Source organism: Zalophus californianus, chromosome 3 (assembly GCF_009762305.2).
Source record: "Zalophus californianus isolate mZalCal1 chromosome 3, mZalCal1.pri.v2, whole genome shotgun sequence".
In the NCBI taxonomy this organism is placed as follows: domain Eukaryota; kingdom Metazoa; phylum Chordata; class Mammalia; order Carnivora; family Otariidae; genus Zalophus; species Zalophus californianus.
In genome coordinates, this window is record NC_045597.1 from 76,894,843 (window position 1) to 76,916,367 (window position 21,525).

Genomic DNA, 21,525 nt, shown 5'->3' on the forward strand with positions numbered 1-21,525 from the left:
TTCTTGGGCTGCAGGAATCCCCAGTAGGAGGCTTACATGTCCACCTCTGAAAAATGTTAAATTTCAAGTATTGGGATTTTTTTTTCTGATTACAAAAACAGCATATATTTATTATAAAAAACAGGGTAATTAAAGAAAGACAAAGTAAAAAAATCCACTCATGTCACCCATAATTCTGGTTTATTCTTTTTTTAAAAAAAATTACATAGTTTTAAATAATTAAAGTAAGAAGCAAAAGCCTCATCCTGCCCCCAGAAGTAACCCCTGTCAACAGCTCGTTGAACATACTTCTAGACAGATATTCTTTTGATTTGAGGCCACTCCCATTGCTGCCTCTAGTGTGGCTGCCTTTTTCATTACGGGCAAATACCAAACAGAGAAGGTAGCTAACACGCTGGTTTCTGCCAAGCGTGTTCTTCTCTCCTATTTATTTAACCTTCTGGTTGGTATCTTAAGCACTGCTTCAGTGTGGTATTTAATACAGGAAATGCATTGCTGCTGCTTTATCTCACAATTGTATCTCCATGCAAAGTGTTATGAAACAAATGTCTCCGACAATCAGTCCCTTTATTGGGAATGTCTCCGACACTGGGGGAGAGATTGTAAAATAAGACACTGTCCTCAGATGAGGTTCTTAAGAGAAAGGTCGCTTGTAATGGAATTTGAATAGAAATTGCACCATTTCCTCTGTAAAGGTCTAGCATGAAAAGAGAAACATGACTCAGAGATTAGAACATCAGTGCAGGAGTCTGTAGTAACAGCTCAAAGGACGCTGAGATGTGTACAGTAGAAATGAACCGCTTCCCTCCTTACTGCCAATCCAATCCCATTACCCAGGGGCCACACACACCATGCACTCATACCATACACACTGCCCATACACCGCACCCCCCTCCACATATCACACCATGCACACATACCATCTATGCCTCACGTACACACACATGTCACACCATGCACACACACCATACACACAACACATACACCACCCCCCCAAACTCCACATGCTATACCAGACACAAACACAACACAATACACCGCTCATACACCACGCATACACACTCTGCACCCTGCATATATGTCATATACCGCACACACTATACCTGTCATACACACACACACACACACACAAACTCCACACCCCACACCGTGCACACACACCACATACACACACATTTTTTCAAAAGATTATTTATGTTAGAGAGAGAGAGAGAGCACATATGCTTGAATAGGGGGAGGTGCAGGGAGGAGAGAGAGAGAGACTCTCAAGCAGACTCCCCACTGAACATGGAGCCTGCCATGGCGACCCATATCATGACCCATGAGATCATGACCTAAGCTGAAAACCAAGAGTCAGTCACTTAACCAACTGAGCTGCCCAGGTGCCCACACAGATTTTTTTAAACAAAAAGGGGGTCATGCTGTATCCTGCTGTGTTGTTTTAAAACTTACTTTTGTACAGTAAATATATCCGAGCACTAGCATGATATTCCCTTATGAGTGGATTTTAGGTTATTTCCAAACATCTTGTTATCGTAAATGATACCGTAGTTAATGTCTTTGCCGGCATGTGCTTATATTCCTTTAGGAAAAGCTTTTTAGAAGGGCGTTAGGTCAAATGATATGCATTTACAGTTTTATGGGATTGCCACGTTACTCTCAAAAAGGTTGTACCAATTAACATTATTGTCAACAGTATATGAAAATGAACTATTTTTTCCAACTTTCACTTTGCTTCACATTGGATTTTATCAGGATTTTCCTTTTTTATGATCTGTTAGATAGGTGAAAAATATTACCTCACTGTTCTAATTTTCATTCCTTATTACAGTACAAGTGAAGTTAGGCAGTTTTTCACAGATTTATTGGCCATTTGTATTTCCAGTATTGTGTTTTGCTATCTTTTTCTATTATTTAATATGTTCTGATTTATTTGAAACGATTTTTATATTATAAATAATAATGTATCTATTATCTATGTTGCAAATATTGTTGCCAAACCTGCTACTTGTATTTTAGACTTGTTTGTGTTTGTGTATGCATATAACACAATCAATTAAGTAAGTTATTCTTAGCTTGTGTCATACTATTATCTGTGTAGAGACTTCCAATTTATTATTTTATTTTACTCTATTTTGTTTTATTGAATTATATTTTACTTCATTTTATTTTGCATGTTTTCCCTTCTATCCTCATTTCTTTTTTTTTTTTAAAGAGTTTATTCATTTATTTGAGAGACAGACAGTGTGTGTGTGAACAAGAGGGGAGGGGCAGAAGGAGAGGGAGAAACAGGCTCCCCACTGAGCAGGGAGCCTGACATGGGGCTCCATTCCAGGACCCCCAAGATCACAACCCAAACCAGTCAGAAGCTCGATTGACTGAGCCACCCAGGCACCCCATATCCTCATTTCTAATTTCATTCTCTATCCTTCCCCAGTATGCACCATTGTGCATCAATGTACAAAGAAACAATTCAGTATTTTCTTTTTTTCCTGATTTCTGGACTTTGTGTTATGATTAGGAAAGGCTATCTTCTCCGAATTAGAGTATCATTTTTATTTGTTTGTTTGTTTTTGAGAGAGAGAGTGCACATGCACGTGCATGGGGTTGTGGTAGAAGGGCAGAGAGAGCATCTTAAGCAGGCTCCACCCAGCAGAGAGCTGGACTTGTGGCTCCATCTCGGGACCCTGAGATCATGACCCCGAGATCATGAACTGAGCCAAAATCAAGAGTCTGACGCTTAACCGACTGAGCCACCCAGGGGCCCATAGAGTATTCTTGTTTTTAACAGCAATATCAAGCCCTCAAGTCACCTTCAGAATACTTAGCTTATGCACTAAAGGGTTTTCAGTGTTTGCATGTCTTAGAATGTTAATATTTTTAGGATAACTGTTTTAAGGCATATTTCTTTACATGTAACAGTGAAGCATAAATTTATACATTGGGATACATTCTCCAGTTTCAATTCAGAAATGTGCTAGCTCCTCACCTTTCCCAAGGGAGGAAAGACAAGCATTTCTCTTCACCATGGCCTAAAGTCTAGGCTTCCTTGAATCTATTTTCCTGTTGTGGTCAGTTTGGGTGGTCTAAAACCTCCTTTATGATCATGCGGCTTCGTCAACCAAGCTGTGTAACAAAGTACCATGGACTGGATGGTTTAACAACAAACATTTACTTCTCACACAGTTCTGGAGGCTAGAAGTCCAAGATCAGGGTGCTACTGATGGGCTGCCTTCTCACTCTGTCCTCACATGGTGGGTGTGCCCAGAGAGACAGAGAGAGAAGCAAGCCTTCTCTTGTCTTTTCTTATAAGGACACAAATCCCATTTTGAGGGCTCCACCCTCATGACTTAATTACCTCCCAAAGGTCCACCTCCAAATACCATCACACTGGGGATTAGGGTTTTAACATATGAAGAGGGTGTGTGTGGGGGGGACACACACATTCAGGCCGTAGCATCATGTCATTTCCCTTTTGCCCGTAGGATAGAGACAAACTTTCTTATAAGACAGTGTGTCATCTGAACTTCTATGAGCTTCCAACATGATTTCTCTGAAACTCTGAACTTTCAGTTCCAGCAGCATAAATCCTGTTTTGTTTAGCAATGCATACCCAATGCCTAGCATATGCCCAGCACACTGAATACCCAAAGTTGCACATAGTAGGCACTTAAAGAACACTCATTGAATGAATAAATCATTGAGTGCTTGGATGAATGAATTCAGTTCTCATCAGCATGAACTCCCACTTCCTCTGTCTTCTCGGTGGTGCTCTTTTGTCTAACAGCACCTCCTGTGCTCCTCCCGCCCTTACTCCCCTCCCTGCCTAATTCCGTCTCATCCTTACAATTCCTCCTTCACCTACAAAGAGCTGGCGATGCATAGGGAAAGGGATATTTACCATAGTGCCCTGATGGAAGGATTGTAATTTGTACTTGGCAGTATGGCTGTACTGATCCATTCTCATACTGGGAATGGACCCATGTGTGTGCAAAGATCACTGACAAGGGTATGCATCCCTGTATTATTTGTACAGCAGGTGAAATGATAGTTTTACCCCAGCTCTCAGTGGAGAATCTTGGAGACCAGAAAAAATTATTGCTCACGGTGCCATTTGCCTGGATGGCTCATGTAGGGGCATTCTTGGTTAATATGGAGGCATTAGAAATAGTAATCTGGCCAGGGGCACCTGGGTGGCTCAGTTAAGCTTTGGACTCTTGATTTCAGCTCAGGTCATGATCTCTATAGGTCATGGGATCAAGCCTTGTGTTGTGCTCAGTGTGGAGTCTGCTTGAGATTCTCTCTCCCTCTCCCTCTGCCCCTCCTGCTCACTCTAAATAAACAAACAAACAAATAAATAAAATCTTAAAAAAAAAAGAATTAGTAATCAGGCCAGGAGAGAGGTTGATGCATCTTTGACATAGTTCAGCAAAGGTCGTTATCTTGTAAGGAATAGGGTCAGAGTCAAGGTAATAAGAGAAATAGGTTTGATCAAAAATTCCTCACATAGATTCGTGGTAAATTATGTTTTCTTCAGGTACTTCAGGCTAATCAGTTTCAGCTTCATTGGTGGGGAGACACCAAGAGATGCCCATTTCTGTCCATTCTCTGTCCATGTCTAGCTATGAAAGCCTAACAGAGAGAGGCTCCATTGAAGTTTGGCTGAGGCTTCCTCTGTTACCCTCCAGTGGGGGCCAATTTCCTGAGCCAGGGGTGGGGGCCGTGGACGGAGGACTTAATGTCAGAACTCAGGAGGCCTGGGAGGTGAGAAAAGCCCAGGGAATCAGGGAATATCCACTTGGAATGTCCTCTCAAGAACGAAAACAGAGGCACATTGCCCATCTTGGCTGGAACAACAGAAGGTCTGGTTGTTGAGCAACTGTTGACTTCAACATCCTCCCATCCTGCCCACAAAGCTGAAATATCTTAGGATATTTAGCTCACTTATTCTTGCCAGGGAAGTGTTACTTACAGGGCCCTTGGAAGCCAATGTGTATTGGATCTGAAAAAGATGTGAGATTGTATTGACATTTCGAAAATGTGCAGCCCCTCATCTACAGCCTTCTGAAGAGCATGAATCATCTTGCTGTGGTGCACTGGGTGAGGGCGGAGGGGGGGGGATGACAGCCAGCGGAGGACCCCAACTCCTGGAGCTAAAGAATACCCTCCCTGGTCCATTCTGAGCCCAGCGGGCAGACAGACACCTTCTGTGGGACCAAAATGAGGGGATGCTGTCATCCAGATTACATTAGTAGTTAGTGAAAATTAGAAACAATCCAACCGTCCAAAACAGAGAGATGGTTAAATAAATGAGGGAAATACATACTCTCTAACTATTTGAAAAAATGACGTGGACATATATGGAAGGACATCTATGGTATTTGTTGAGATTTTTTTAAAGCAAGTTGCATAACAGTCTATGATATAAACCCATTAAAATCTTTCCATATGAATATTCTATATTTGTGTATCTGTAGAGAGAAACAGAACAGGAAGAATGCTTAATAAACCAAGATAGACTGCTCCTTCAGGAAGTTTTCCCTAACGTCAGTGGGAATGGGTGCCCCTTGTCTCTCCCTCTTGAATAACCCATTGCTGTTTCTACCATACCAGTTCCCACAGTCTTCCAAAGTGGTTTCTGTTTCCACTCTGCACATCAGACCCTGAGCTCTTTGAAGGCAGGATTCACGTCATACTCATTCTTCTATCCCTCGAGTCTAGCTGAGAACCAAATGGACCATCAGTGAAGAGTGAGGTCAGGGGGGCAACACATCATTCATTACCTTATGATGCAGCTCATTCCCCACAATCTCTTTAACACTATTGAAGTTTTTAGGTAAAAAGAAATGATAATGATACGGTCCTCACTTTCACTTGGAAAGATTGTCCCAGACTGTGGTGAGAAGGCTATCATGGATCTTCACTGCTTGAGGTCTTCTTATCTCAGACTTGAGTGTGAAGTGTGAAGCTTGATCTAGGTAGAGAAGTTGCAGTGAGCAGGACTGTTCATTTTGTGTGTGAGGAAGAAGGCCTCCCTTCTCAGCTCAAGCATCTCACTGTGTCAAAGGCAATGGGTGGGTTGACCTTCAGTGAGGCTTTGCCCCGGCATCATTTTCCCATTAGGATAAGAGCTGTGCTGTTTATGAACCTGGTTTGCAGTTTTAAATGAATCTCTTCTAAGCAATAATAAAAATGTGAGAATTTGGAAATCAGGCAGAGGAAAAAACATTCCTGAAATTTGGTAATCATATATTTAAGAAAAACTAAATTGCGATGATCACATGGAGTCAGAAAGCATTGCATTTTTTTTTTTTTTTTTAATTTTAAGGTAAAGGAACTGCCATATGGTGGGAATCAGGTCCCACTGTGGTGAAGACCTGGTTTTAGCCCCTGTTTGGTCATCAGGCTTGTACATTTTGAAGAAGTCACTCAGCCTCTCTGATGACAATGGTTACCTCAAGCTTGCTTCTGGCTCTTAAAATTCTGTCATTCTAAACTAGGCATTCCTTGGTTAACAAAGATGCTGCATATAGAACACATACCGCAACCATTCAAAGGCTTTCCTATTTGTATATGTCAATATGGCTTGGCTACATAGATCATATTCTGCCAAAAAGTAGGTACAGTGTTACCGGTAGGACCTATAAGGCTGTGAAAGAATTTGGGCAACAGGCAGAAGAAGATAAGTAAGTATTAAGTAATGGGTTACAGAGGCAAGAAACACAGTGAGATATAATGATTCACAAAGAAAGTTGTTCAGGCTTAGTTTCTGCTATGGACATAGCGGAGCTAATGCTTCACATGGTCTAATTTTGCAAACACCTCAACTGTTATTTGTTGGAAGTACTTCCTGATATTGTAGGTACATTGTTCTTTCTTTAGTTTTACCTTTACTGTTTCACCTCCAAGCAGGCAAAATAAGGACTTGCCTTCTTTAGTGTTAACACCTTTTAAATATTTGTAGACGCTTATCGAGTACCCAGGTACCCTCTCTCCACCGTTACTTGGCCAATCTACACACCGCCAGGTCTTTTGATCTTAATGTACAAGTCACTCCTTTGATCATTTTGGTGCCTTGCTCTGGACCCTCTCAGCTATATCAACTTATTTCTGTTAACAGATATTGCTCTGAGCAGTCCAACTATAGTCTTTGGAAAAGCAGATTGCGGAGAGAATATTCCTTTACTGTTCCATGATGTAAATCCCTGAAGCATTTGACCCAACTCAAGATTTTCTTTATGACTATAACTAAAGTTATTTCAAGTTTACAGTTAAACAAGCTAACCTTTAGTTTCTCACAATAATAAAACGTGGGATGGCTTTACCTGTGGGGTAACAGAAAGGGCTCTTTATTGTCATCCTCTGCTGAGGAATTTGGATCCCCCTTCTTCTGATTTGCTTTACTGGAGCCAGTCAAGCATTTCTATTGAAATAGATAAGCTTTAAAATATGAATTCCAAAAAAAATAATAAATAAATAAATAAATAAAATACGAATTCCACTGTTGAGAGGAGATATTAACCTCAATTCCTAGTAAGCCATAATTATACTAACTACATATATTTCCTAGAATGTTTTTAATTCTGGTGCCTAGAATTAGGAAATTAACCACAGGAAGGGAAAGGGGCAGGGAGAAGTTTGCAAAAAGAAGGGTAGAAAAACTGAAGATACATGTTATGTTGTAGATTTCTTAATTTGGCTTAGGGCCAATCCTGCCCTTAGGGCTCCTTTAGGGACTGGCTCAATGCCTTGTATAAGTTGGCAGCCATTCCTAGCATCTCATGGCCAAGAAAGAGTGGTTGAGTAAATATATGACTAATTTCTGTTAGGAATTATCTGTTATCGCCTTGATTTTGTTACTCTGTCAATGGGTGGATTAGCACGTATTCTCTTTTCTAAGCTCTGCCTTATTTTGTAATGTTATCTCTGTTTTTTCCTCTATAAATTCTTGAGCATTACTCTCTGAATCTATTGACTTTTTATGATGTTCCTCAATTTCGTGTGAAAATTTCACCATCCTACCTAGTTTTATTTTCCATCATCCACAAAAGACAGATTCCACATTATTCAGAATTGTACTTGCCTAATTCAATGTGAATTAATAAGAGAATTATTAAGAGAATGCTATCTTCTCCAAGACCAAATTTTAGGTTCTCTGAAATCTGTAGCTTTGCATCATAAGCAGTAACACAGCCCAGCATCTTAATTACCATGAAAAGTGTGCAAGGCAAAGCAGCGATCTCTAAGGAGATCTAGACAATAGAGTTTTGTAGATTAAAACCAGCCCCTTTGAGTTACCTTAAGAAGTAAAATAGAAACCTTCTGTTGGAGGCCAGAGAATCCAGAATTCTTTGTGACTAGCTTTCCAAAGCAGACATTGCTACTTGTCAGTTGTTGAAGTTTGTGTCTGAGATGCAGAAAAATTCTCAAAGAAACTTTCCTTCTGGAAACTACAAAGAGACCAGTGCTGTGGTGGCATCCACAATAGGAGTTTTAACAGACTCACGCTTCAAAAAGTTCTGAAGTTAGAGATCTATTTTGTTTTCCTCCTATCCTAGCACATTTACTCTGCAATGTCATATGCTATCCCTGGAACAAGGAACGTTTTCCAGAAAGAATCAGTCCTTGTTTTTAAAGTGGTTAAGAAGCAACAACAACAAAAACAAAAACAAAAACAAAGAGAGAAAAGAAACAAAAAAACACACTGTTAACCACAGAGAACAAACTGATGGTGACCAGAGGGGAGGTGGGGGTGGAAGGGGGAAATAAGCGAAGGGGACTAAGAGCACACTTATCATGAGGAGCACTGAGTCATGTACAGAATCGCTGAATCACTGTACTGCACACCTGAAACTAATATAACACTGTATGTTAACTACACTGGAATCAAAATTTTAAAATAAATAAATAAATGAATTTAAAAAGGGGGTGCATCAAAAAAAATAGTAAGAAGGTTTCTTTGTATACACGATATTTAGGAACAGACTTTGTCTGCCTAGATGACCAGAAGTTTAGTCAGTTAAAAAGTATTTATTATTATTGTTTACAAAAGCAACATACTATGTGAGAGAGGGCATAAAACACAGCCCTGACCCTAAGGAAACTCCTGTCCGGTGACAGAGACAGATGTGTGCCCAGACAATCCTGAGCAAACATAGGGAGCTGGAAGAAAGCACGGAATGAAGGCTCAGCGTGGAATAAGGAAGGGTTCCGATCCCAAATTGAAATGCCGCAGCTTAGCGGTCTACCCAGTGGTGGCTATTCCAAGGGGCTGGAGATGTTGTTTTCATCTTAGAAGACGTTTTCCCTGCATTCATGAAATACGAGTGCAATCTCTAGCTCCTGAGTGTTGTCTGGCCGAACGCGAAGCCCATGAAATTCATGCACCGAAAGGCTCATTTCCGCCCTATTCCTTCTGTGTGAGCGGCAGGCTTCTCAGGACACTGATCAAACAGGAGAATCTCATTTCACTCCTTCGTTCTTCCTGAAGCTGATGAAGCAGAGTTGACTTAATTAGTCTCAAGCGGAATCTGAACTATTTATCCTAGAACGTGAGTGAGTCTGGGCCCGCCCTGCCGCTACAGCACGTTTATCACAGCACTGGCCAGGTGTATTTTCCAGAAACCTGATGAAGCAGGAGCCCCACAAATCTTTGCCGCCTGCTCCGTGCAGCTCACGGTTCTGCTCCAGCAGCACCTGCCACCTGGCTGCGCCGGCGGGGCTCCCCTTCCCTTCTACCTTCCCCCGCGGCGGCCAGGCCCTTCACCCCGCGCCCCTTCACGCCTGCGCGCCACCGGTCCCCAGCCACAGGGGCGGGAAGGCCGCCTTTGGCCGCAGGGTGGCGCTGCGGGGAAGGTGTGCACCGGACAGGGCACAGCCGGTGGGGGGAAGAGAACTGGAGGGGCTAGGGAGCAGGCCCTGTCTGTTTAAAAATTAACCCCCACGTTGACCTTAGTGTTAGGTAAGTTAATACAATATACAGCAAAAAGGAAAGAAAGAGAAAGAAAAGAATAAAGAAAGAAAAAAAAAAAAGGAAAGGAGGAAAAGGAAGGAGAGAAGGAAAGAAGAAAAAAGAAAGGATCCTTCCGACCATATAATGTTCTAACCACGAGGGAAGGGGAAAGACCGTCTTCTCTCTTTCTCTTTTTTTAACCAAAAATTTTTAATTACACAGTATTTTAAATATCAAAAAGCATGAAGGTGGATCTCATGAAGCTTTTACATTTCTCCTAATCAAAAAACTTCATTAAGGAAACGAAAGCAAGCCATAGATTCACAATAGGTGTATCTGAAGAAAACTTCTCCAGAACAGGTGAATTTTTACAAAAGATAAGCAAAGACAAACAACTTAAGTTTTAAAGTGGGCACCTCACAAAAGAGGATATCCAAATGGCCAACAAGTGAATAAAGGAGTTTTACATTATTGCTCATAAGGAAAATGCAAATTAAAATCTGAAATGAGATACTGCCACACACCCGCCAGAATGGCTACAAATTAAAAAGACTGTTAATAACAAGTGTTGACGAGGATGGGAGCAACTGCATCTCAGACATTGCTGGTCCTAGCAACCACTTTAGAAAAGTATTTGGCAATTTTTACTAAATCTAAGCATATACCCAACCTAAGAGTCAGATAGTCCGGTTCTAGAATACAAACAAGAGAAACGAGGGCATATGTTTATAAACAAATATGTTTGAGAAATTTATAGATGCTTTATGCATAAGGGCCAAAACCTGAGAAAAAAATCAAATGCCCACAATGGGAAACTAGATAAATAATTGTGTATATTCATATAGTGGAATACTATAAGTTTTAAAAAGTGATCTACTGGTTCATACAACAACATGGATAAATCTCAGTGACATTATATTGAGTAAAAGAAGCCAGACACAGAAGAGTATATTTGTATAAATCCATTTGTATGAATTTCAAGAACAGGCAAATATAACTAAGAATTGAAGTCAGAATAGTGATTATCTGGGGCAGGAGTGGTGTAAACTGGGAAGGAGCACAAGCAACATTTATAGAATGCTAAACATTTTCTGGATTTTAATTTAGCTGGTGGTCACATGGGTGTACACATACATAAAAAGTTGTACACTTGGGGCGCCTGGGTGGCTCAGTCAGTCAGGCCTCAGACTCTTGGTTTCAGCTCAGGTCATGATCTCATGGTGGTGAGATTGAGCCCCACGTCTGGCTCTGCACTGAGCATGGAGCCTGCTTGGGATTCTCTTTTCCCCCTGCCCCTTCCCCCATTCACATATTCTCTCTCTCTCTCTCTCTAAAAGAATAAAAAAAAATTTTTAAGTTATATACTTAAGGGATGCCTGAGTGGCTCAGTCGGTGAAGGCTCTGCTTTCGGCTCAGGTCATGATCCCGGTGTCCTGGGATTGAGCCCCACATTAGGCTCCTTGCTCAGTGGGAAGCCTGCTTCTGCCTCTGCCCCTCCCCCTGCTCGTGCTCTCTCTCTGACGAATAAATAAATAAAATCTTTAAAAAAAGTTATACACTTCAGATTAGTGTACTTTGTTATATAGATATTATTCATCAATTTAAAAGTATGAAAAATAATATAATACACAACAATATATATTACTTAGATTCTTTTGATGCTAACATTTGCCATACTTGCTTCATTTTTTGTTGATTAGAATATAAGACAATACAATATATTTGGAACCATCCCCCCATTCTACCCACATTTCTTGGTCCCCAAAGGCGATCACTATTCTGAAAGAAGTCTGCATCCTGACCACTATGTTTTTATGTTTCATTCTGAGCCTACTCTGCACCAGGAAATGTTCTAGTTCCTGGAGATTTGGCAGCAAATCAAATAGACAAATGTCCCTGCACTCCTGGGGCTGACATTTGAAAGAGTGTAGGGATAGACAGTGAGCAAAAAGTAAGTAAAATAAATAGTGTATTAGATGAGAAGGTGTGCTAAGAAAAAAATAAAGCAGGAAAAGAAAACAGGGAGGGGTGGGGGGCTGTTCAATTTTGGATAAGGTTGCCAGGGAACCACTCAAGTGACAGGGTAACATTTTAGGAAGATCTGAAGAAAGAAGAGAAGCAAAGCACACAGACATGAGGATCATAGACATTCTAGGCCAAGGGAGCCTAGGTTCAAGGAGCAGGCTGGGGCAGCTCTGGAGGAACAAGCAAGGTCAGGGGCCAAGAGCTGGGGACGAGGTGAACACTTGCAGTCCATCGTAAGGAATTTTTGAGATAGGAGCTATTTGAGGGTTTTGAGCAGACAAATGTTTAACAGAACCATTCTGGCTATTGTTTGGAGAATAGATTCCAGGCAGGACGTGGGCAGAGCAGGGAGACCAGTTAAGAGGGTGAAGCAATAATAATTCAGCGCAGGGCTGGTGATAGTTTGGCCCTGCTAGTTAGCGTGGACGTGGGTAGGACTGCGTGAATTCCAGGTGGATTTTGAATTTCTGTAAAGTGCCTACATCTCCATCAGTAATACATGACATTGTTTTGTGTGCTTTGAAAATATGCATACATACAAATTTATACTCCACAAATTCTTTTGCGGGTCATTTTTCTTTGAGGCTGATCAGTGTCAATGCATGTAGATTATTTTATCTGCTGTATGATATAACATGATGTGAACATTCATTGAGTCATTATACGTAGCAGGTACGTTTCAGGCGTCTACTAAGAACCAGGCATTGTTCTATGTGCTGAGCCTCAGGAAAGGGCTTGAGACAAACACCTCTGCCACATGGATCTTCACATTTAATGTTTGTTTATTGCCCTGATGATGATGAATATTAGGTTGTTTCCAGCTTTTCACTATTACCAAATGCTGCAATGGACATCCACTGAACTTGTATGCCACTCTATGTGTACATAATACAAGAGCTTTACAAGGGCACCTAAACACAGCATTTAGGGATTTGCTAGCTGTTGACAAATGGCTTCCCAAAGTGGTTGTTTTGATTCTCCATGTTCCCTGAGTTCTCATTCCTCTACAACCCCCACCCAATGCTTGGTTTTAAATTTTGGCCAGCTAATGAGTATGAAATAATATTTCATTATTTTTAGCTTCATTTCCCTGTTACTAGTGAGTTTGAATATTTTTTCATATGCTTATTAGCCATTTATATTTCTTCTTTTTTGAACTACCCATACATATACTTTGCCAATTTCCACCTTGGTTTTTTTTTTACTTGTGGAATTGCTGAATGTTACATGTAAATTTTGATACTAATTTGTGGCTGATTGTATGTGCAGAGGTCACCTTTTATCTTTGTCTAAGATACCTTTTTATGCTGAGGTTAAATATTATTAACATAATAAAATTCATAAATCTTTTCCGATGAACAATCAGGTATTCGCTTTTTCTGTCTTATTTAAGTAATATTTCTCTATTCCAAGGTCACAAAGACATTCCACTATTTTTTCTCCTAGTTTCTAATCTTTTGCTTTTCACACTTAGATTTTTAAGTGCATTTGGAATTTATTTTTATGTATAGAGTGAAATAGATGGAGTATTTTTCCCCCAGGGGGCAGCTAATTGTCCCAGTATATGCAATAAAACTAATTGCACACAATAAGATTTTATTTGAAATACTATTAGTAAGAGATTAGGTAGTCATTTTGACTTTCTATTAAAGTGATTCAAACTTTTTATCAAAGGTTGCTGGGACTTCTAGATTACCACAGCAAAAAACAAAGGTCAAATTCCTTCCAGGTTGTAAAAGGAGCACAATTTGTTGAGAAGTTCCTACTTTCCTCACTGGCTCATAATGCTGCCTCTAGAGTACTGCATATATATTATATATAAAATAAACTGCTCCTTGGTTTTCATTTTATTCCACAGGTTTATTTAATGTTAGATTTGGGTACAACACTTGTCAAGTTCAAGAAGTTCTCTTCCATTTTTTGTTTGCTAAGTTTTTTAAAAATTATGAATTTGTTTGAAATTATATATCAGAACTATGATGTATCTTCTAACATGATTGTAACTTTCCTCCTTTTATCTATTAATAAGATGAATCACATTAATAGAATTTAAGTTAACTTTCTTGAGAATAAACTCAACTTGGTCAATTACAAACTAACCCAAATAAACTTGGTCCTGCATAACTGTTATTGTTTGGTAGACAGCAGTAATCTCTGAAAAGTTTGAGGTGGGAGAAGGTTAGCTACTACCTCACAATCTCCCTACTGGGTATAATGAAAGCATATCTTGGACAAAATTCTGTACACATACTAACATTTACTAAACCAATATTGGTTAGAAAGCGGATATAAAATTGTTTATACACCCAGTTCTCTAATCTAGGTGAAATTCCAGCTCTCTGTACATTTGGGTGCTCTGAGTGGCACTTTGCATGAAATGCATGACAACATTCCATGGTTGATGTCAGGCAAACAGATATTTGCCTTGACCAATGGCTGAATTCCAAGTGAATTTTGTTTAAAGATTAAGCCACAAAGCATCTCTCTGGGTTCAGTCTATAGGCTCTTTGAATTCTTATGTCCTTTAAGGGTGAGGAATATCTCTGAAATATGTTAGCCTATCCCCATTCTCTAAATATATTTAAGTCCATCAGTGAGAGTGCATTTTTCACAAACATTATGCTAATAAGCAATGCCTCATGTGCTAGCTAAACACCCCTAGATGTGGACTCATGATTATAAAAATTGTGCCGTGTTGAAACTTGAATTTACTGGAACAAATATACTATCATTCTTTCTTGGCTAATGTACTTTAAATTACAGATAAAATAAATAATTGATTCAATGCTTTAACAAATATTTATGGCATGTTTTAGGTAATGGAGGTACAGCAGGAAGGAAACAGACCAAAGTCCCTGACCTGATAGAACTTACATTCTAATAAGAGAAATGGCATAAAAGGGGGCAGGAGGAGTAAAGATGAACTTAGATTGTGTATTCAAAGCTTATAAATACCTTCCACTTCCATGCTGTAGTCATCATCACTGGGCTTGCCCTTCTGCCATGGACAATTAGAAAAGGGGACAAAATAATGAAACAAGTGCTTAAACACATTGGAGCATAGGGTGGTACGGGATTGTGATTCCTGAGGGAGGGGAAACAGCGTGAGGCCTACTGTCATCCTGGCTTTAGACCTGGAAGCGCTTACAGCTGCATTCAGGACTTAAAGGAAGACATGCACATAATCAGAAGGAAAATTTAAGAGAGAGAGATATATATCTTTATATATATATATATTTATGTATCATATATAATGTATATATAACTATATATAATATATAATAACATAATCTTATAGATATTTAAGATATCAAATTTAATAATACATATGCATACCTTGTAAGGTTGAAAAATATAATACCTGAAAAAAAAATTCACTTGTGGGGTTAACAGCAGATTAAACAGTGAAGAAGAAAAAAGTCAGTAAAACTGCAGACATAACATTACGAACTATCCAAATTGAAGGACAGAAAGAGAAAAAAAGACTGAACAAAAATGAACAGTGCTTTAGTGGCATTTGGGAAAATATCCAATGATTCAACGTATCATTTGAATGAGGCGAGGGCAGAAAATATTTTTGAAGAAGTATAGGAGTTAATATTTTTAAAAGTTTGGTGAAAACTGTAAACCAGTAGATCCAAGAATCTCAATAAATTCCAAGCAGAAAAACACATGAAGCAAAACACACGAAGGCACATTGTACTCAAATTACTAAAAACCAATGATGCAGAAAAAAATCTTATATGCAACCATTCGGGGGGAAAGACATTGCATTCACAAGAACAAAATTAAGAATGTCCCACTCTTCTCCTCAGGACCAGTGAAAGCCAGAAAACAATGGAAAGACATCTTTAAATTTCTGAAAGAGAAGTGAGAGCCTAAAAGTACATGTCCAGTGAAAATACTCTTCAAAAGTGAAGGCAAAATATTCACTTTCAGACAAACAGAATCTGGAAAGATTTTCTTCCCCTATTCAATAGGCCTGTACTATAAGTAAGGTTAAAAGAAATTCCTCAGATTGAAGTAAAATCATATGAGTAACTTGGATTTTAAAAGGCAAGAAAAGCACCAGAAATAGTAAATGTGTAGGTAAATGTAACAGACCAGTTTGAAAAAGTAATAACTAATATAACACTATATGTTAATTATACTGAAATTAAAAATAAATAAATAAGCTAACAAAAAAATAAAGAAGTAGTAATAACAATATACCGTGGAGCTTGTAATAAATGTAGAAGCAAAATACATAAGAACGGTATCTCAAAGAATGAGATGGAGTGAAAAGAAGTATACTAGAATGGTTAAGAAAAGAAGAGGCAAATTACCAATGTTAGGAATGAGAGTGGATCATCACTACAGATCATACAGATATTAAAAGAATAATAAGAGGATATTATAAACAACTTTATGTCAATAAATTTAAAAGCAAATTACCAATGTGATTCAAGAAGAAACAGAAAATACGGATAGGTTGATATTTCTTAAATATTTTACTTTTTTTAGATTTGTAAAAATTTATTTATTTGAGAAAGAAGGAGAGGACAGAGAGAGAAACAAACTCCCCGCTGAGCAGAGAGCCTGATGTGGGGCTTGATCCCAGGACCCTAAGATCATGACCTGAGCTGAAAGCAGACACTTAACTGACTGAACCACCCAGGTGCCCCCAAATTCAGTGTTTTTTAAAAGATGATTATCTTGAAATTGATCTATAGATTTAACGTAAGCTCAATCAAAATCACAGCAGTCTTTTTTTTATAGAAGTTGAAAGGCTGATTCTAAAATTATATAGAAATGCAAATAACTTAGGATAGTCAAAACACTTTTGAACACAAGGAGATAAAGTTGGAGAATTGCCTTCCTGACTGCAAGATTTACCAAAGAGTAATCATGACAGTGTGGAATTAGTGTAAGGACAGGCAGACATCAGTGGAGTAGAATATTGTATTACTCAAAGCTCTGCAGAGAAACAGGACCAATAAGATATGTCTAGATATACATAAAAAGAGACTTATAGGAATTGGCTGACATGATCGTGGAGGCCAAGAAGTTCCACGTTCTGCCATTTGCAAGCCGGAGAACCAGGAATGCTGGAGAACCAGGAAAGTCGGTGATGTGATTCAGCCTGAGATTATTTTACTTTAGAAATGATAAGATACTCATTTAACATCTCTGCTCTTACTGTACCATAAATAGAAGGCCTTATATTTGTTCTTGTTTGCCTCTTTCAGCTCTGTGATTCTAGGATTATCGTGTCAGACTCTATTCCATCTTGTTTTATGTAGGTTCACATGTGATTAGACATATGGGGGTGTGTATATGTGTGTATATAAAGGGAATCAAATTAAATAATCATGAGGCCCCTCTAGCTCCTAATCTTACTCTGAGATTAAAACCTTTGACTTCAAATTAAGCATATTCCAACCAAGTTCTTTAGACATTTTCTTTATTCTCTCCCTTCTTTGGGGTAAAGCTGAGTCTGTTGCCACATTCGCTAGTGTTTAAAACACAACGGTTGTGATCTGCACCATCAATGCAATAATATTTTTAAGGAAAAAAGGAACTTTTACATATCAAATGCTTACATTTGATTGTAAGATATATCATGATTTCAGAAACATTAAATTATGGAAAAATAATCTCAGCTAGAAAAATGTGGTATTATTTTCCCTACTCAAATAAATTTCTATTTGGTAGAGATGAAATAATGGCACCAGTGGGGCTAAAGGGGTTATTGACAATGAGTGAGTATCTGACAGTTAAGACAATTCCAATTACAAATACTACAATACCAACCAACAACCTCATTACCCTCCTTCACAATAAGAAATACAGAAATCAGGAAGTTCTGTGGTTAATTTAGCAGCTCAGTGGTATTCTTGGGCATTCAAAGTCTCCCCATCTTTCTTCTGTGGTTTGATTTGTTGGCTTGACCCTTCATCATCAAAGGAGGATCCCCAGTTCTATGTAACACATACAGACCAGACAATATCTAACCAAGGAGGGAGCTTTCTACCCATGTGGCTCTTCATAGTGAGCAAATAAACCCATTCCCATAAACCCCCTAAGAAAATTCTTTCATATCGTTGACCTGAATTGAGTAACCTCCCAACATCCCTACCTTTAAACCGTCACTGGCAAAGGTGAAAGGGATTCCCATGATGTCTTACAGCAGTCATGGTTAACCATCTGGACCTGGGGAGGAGCCTATGTTTCCTGAGCACTCTGAGATACCTGAACAGGTAGTGTTCTTTGCAAGGAGGGTGATGGAATGATTATCGGGTGAGTAGCAATATCTGCATGATAATCTAGACAATTGCAGAGTTTGTTTAAAGAGATAAGCCAAAGGATATGACAGAAAAGCATTCTGCAGATAAGCACAAATAAAGCTTTACTTGAATTGATGAGTTCTAGTTAGTTGGCTTACTGCTTATAGGTGGGTATCAGTACCACTAGGCCTCACAATCTATGCATATCTTGAAGTAGAGCCTTTAAAAGCCAATGTGTCCAATTGATTTGCTAAATCTTTCATAGTAAATGAAACACCGCTACTTTCTGTCACCACCACGTCTGTTTGCTAAGTTTCTTCAGGTAGAAATTTTCCTTAACATGTACCTTATGACCTCAATTTTATCCATTGTATCTTCTAAGAAATCCATTTATTTTTCCAAAAGATTATTTCTCTCCCTTTCTTCTTCTCCCTTTCTGTCAGTTTCTCAAAGAATTAAGCACATCCTATATACAAGACTCTGCAGAGAATAAACATAGTAAAACATGACCTTAAGAAAATTATAGTCATGTTGGCTGACATATAAGGTTTAAATAGAAGAAGTAAAGCTAGAAGTGTAGGCTGGATTTAAAATACAAGGATATATAATCAAGGATGTGTGCTATCAACGTGATCTGTGGCTGTTGATATTGACCTAGGTCCCGGGGCTGAGGTGGTGTTTGTCAGGTTTTTCCACGGTAAAGGCATTTTCCATCCTTCCTCTCTCTATTCTGTACTCTTTGGAAGGAAGTTTGCGTTCTCTTTTCTATCAGTTAAATTAATTTGTGAACCTAGTGAGGCTAGGAATCCCGCTGGTATCCGACCCCCTCATACCAGGCTTTCTCATCAGAAGTCCTTCACTAAGTGATGACATTGCCTCTTTGCTTGTTACATGGTGTCTAAGTCCCAAATGAGCCTTTCCAGCTCTGCTGTATGAGCAAAGTTAGCACTTTGAGAAGTGCCAAAAGGACCCACATCCCCAAAAATAATTCATCTCAGTGCCATCGGCTCATCATTTTTCCTCCTTATTTGTCCTAAACATGACCTTTAGGATGACACCTTGGGCAGGGTTATAGAGAATAGAGAATGAATGGCACCCCCCCCCCCCGCCCCAGCGTTGTGCAGTGGGATAAACAACAGGGCAGCAGATCTGTTTCCCAGAGGAAACTGAAAATGTATTTGCACTTTCCGCAATGGGGTACATTCTCCTTCTCACACAATCACAGGTACCAGAGAAAGCAATGAGAACTCATCCCTCAGTAACAAGACCCGTACAGGATTCACAGAGGAAAGATGAGGGCTTCAGGAGGCCAGCATGGAGGGATAGGAAAGCCCAGAAACCAGGAAGGGAGAGGGATATGGAAGGAGTGAATCACTTCCCGCTTGACTAAAAGTCAGGAGTATGAAAGCCAGGATGTTTCAAAAATAGGTGTTTTCAAAAATGTTTTAAAATAAATAAGGTGGTAGTAAAATGCTTTCGAAAAACTTACAAAGATTTGCTGATAACAATAGTTAACATATATTGAAAGTGTATTATGTTCCAGCCACTGTTTTACATTTTATGTAGTTTAACTTGGTTTCTGAAACTTCTGCATGCATCAGAACTACCTTGACGCCTTCTGAGTTAGCAGGTCTGGGTAGGGCCAGAAAATTTGCACTTCTAATAAGCCCTCAGATAATGCTGTTGCTGCTGGTTTGTGGGTCACACTTTGGAAATCACTGGTTTAACCTATTTAATTCTGACAAATACCTATAAGGGAGATATGGTTATTATTCCCATTGTACACACAACGGAACTGAGACATGGAGAAAATGAATAACATGGTTATACCTCTGCCATCCTCCAAAGGGAGCAGTAAGGCTGGATTTGGACCCAGGCAATTTAACTTTGGTTCAGGATTTTAAATGCTATGTCACACAGTGTCCAAATAATTAGTTCCACCAGAAAACTCTTATCCACCTAAGACAGCATCCTGGCCAACTTACTGCTATCTAATTTAGTTTGAAAGATATTAGCCCCAAAAGGCCACAACTATTTGAGAGTTAGTGAAATAAGCTACATATATTGGCAAAATCTTGGTTTTAAAAATATCTTTCACTCTGATAATTGTCTTTCAAAGCCCGTAAGGTAGATACTAAAAAAAAAAAAAAAAAAAAGATAGAAATTAATATAATAGGTGGGTAAGCCTTATAAAACCCTTCAAATCTTTCTGGAATTTCAGGGTTTAACCTTGAATGTGGATTACTGTTTGCACTGAATTGAAAAGCTTTTAAAAATCTATTTACAATTTTCTCTTCTGCCTTCCTGTAGACTGAGCAGGTCAAAACGTGTTAAACTCAACAGAAAAGTTTTCACATTAAATTCAGTTATTATGGAGCCTACAATTTAAGGCACGGTGGGCAGATAGAACACATCTCAGATCTAATGATGACTGGGGTTATTAACCTAAATGACATATATTATGCCCTAAATGTCTTCTGACACCTTAGAGCAGAGTAAAGATAACATTAATACACAGTTAAATCAGTTCAGAAAATGAAGAGGAGAAAAAAAAAATCCAGATCAAAATGTCTAGTTAGATAGGTCTTCAGAAAACCTTCTACAAGTTTGGTTTCCTCCAAATCTTGTCAAAAGGGGAGAGCAACCTGTGAAGGGATTGATGTATGTACATGTAACCATGAAGTAAAGATGTTTCTGTTAGTTTATAATGATTTTATAGCATCAGCAACTGGGGACGAAAGAATGTGACTAATCATCACACCCCCATCCATTTTCTCTAGATCAACAGGTTGGGAAAACTCTGACAACCTCACATAGCATTTTACCCTATTATATCACAAGATGTCATCCTTTTTATGGCTGAGTAATAGTCCATTATATATACAGATACTACATCTTCTTTATCCATTCATCTATGATTGCTTCCATGTCTTCCATATCTAATGAAATAAGTCAGAGAAAGACAATACCATATGATTTCACTCATGTGGAATTTAAGAAATTAAAACAAACAAGCAAGCAAAGAAAAAAGACAAACAAAAAAGACAGACTCTTAAACACAGAACACAAACTGGTAGTTACCAGAGGAGAGGTGGGGGGGGGATGGGTGAAATACTTCCAGTTACAAAATAAATAAGTCATGGAAACTAAAAGTACAGCATAGAGAATATAATCAATAAGATGATAATAACTGGTGACAGATGATGACTACACTTACTGTGATGAGCACTGAGTAATGTATAGAATTGTTGAATCGATACGTCGTACACATGAAACTAACAT